Genomic DNA, 1,118 nt, shown 5'->3' on the forward strand with positions numbered 1-1,118 from the left:
ACTAGAGACAACATTACTACAATACATCATGTGTCATTCATCGGTGAGAAAACTTTATAGTACAGTTAGTAAAAGTACTACATTACCAGGAAGGAAGATCAGGTTGTTAATGTTTGCCTGCCATTCTCGCTCTGATGACGTATCATGTCTGCGTGAACCAGGTGCGCAGAGGTATGCTAATACATATTTGACAGGCAGGTAGGAAAGCCAATTAAAACGCTCGGACTGAGCGTTTTGATTGGATGAACATTTCTTGGTCCTACGCCTTCCACAGAATATATAAATACATATAAATACATTTAGACCACTTAATGATTGCTGTGGGGATGTGAAGAGACTTTCAACCAGCATAACAAAAAATGTTTCTGAAGACAATCACCTATTGCACCTTTAACATTAGCTAATGTATTAGCCTAGTTAACATAAACTGCCAATGAAAAATTATTCTAAATCATTTATTAGTCTTAGTTAATTTCAACATTTAATGACACTATATTAAAAGCAAAAGTTGTAACTGTATTATTTAATGGACCCAAGCTAACATGAACTAATAGTTGTAGTTTTTAAACAAAGTATAATAACTTCTGTAATAAATGTTGCTGTTGCTCATTGTTAATGTTAATTAACTAAGGTTAACTAATGAGAACTAATGAGGCACACTGTGCTTAATAATAATAATCAGAATTATTATTATTATTATTACCACCACTACTACTAACAATAATAATTCTGATCTCCAATCAAGACACTGGATATGTTTATACTACTGCATTTCTAGGATTCCTCACTGAGCACAAGTGGAAACAGACCTAAACAAAAATACTACATGCATAGACACACATTCTGGTGCTCACACACACACACACACACACACACACACAAGGGCTGTGCAATTAATCGCATGCGATTGTCATGCGCATCTCGTCAGTAAAGCCGGTTCCGTGATTAGTAGTAAATCTCCATCACCTGAGCCGTAGTACACTGACAATTAGGCAATATTGCGTTCATTATCGCAGACTGAATCGCCTGCGATAATGAACGCGATATTGCCTAATTATCAGTGAACTACGGCTCTGTGTAGTAAATGCCGCTCCATCTGAAAGCAGGTGATGGAGATT

Source organism: Sinocyclocheilus rhinocerous, unplaced genomic scaffold (genome assembly GCF_001515625.1).
Source record: "Sinocyclocheilus rhinocerous isolate Xijiao unplaced genomic scaffold, SAMN03320098_v1.1 scaffold1274, whole genome shotgun sequence".
NCBI lineage: Eukaryota > Metazoa > Chordata > Actinopteri > Cypriniformes > Cyprinidae > Sinocyclocheilus > Sinocyclocheilus rhinocerous.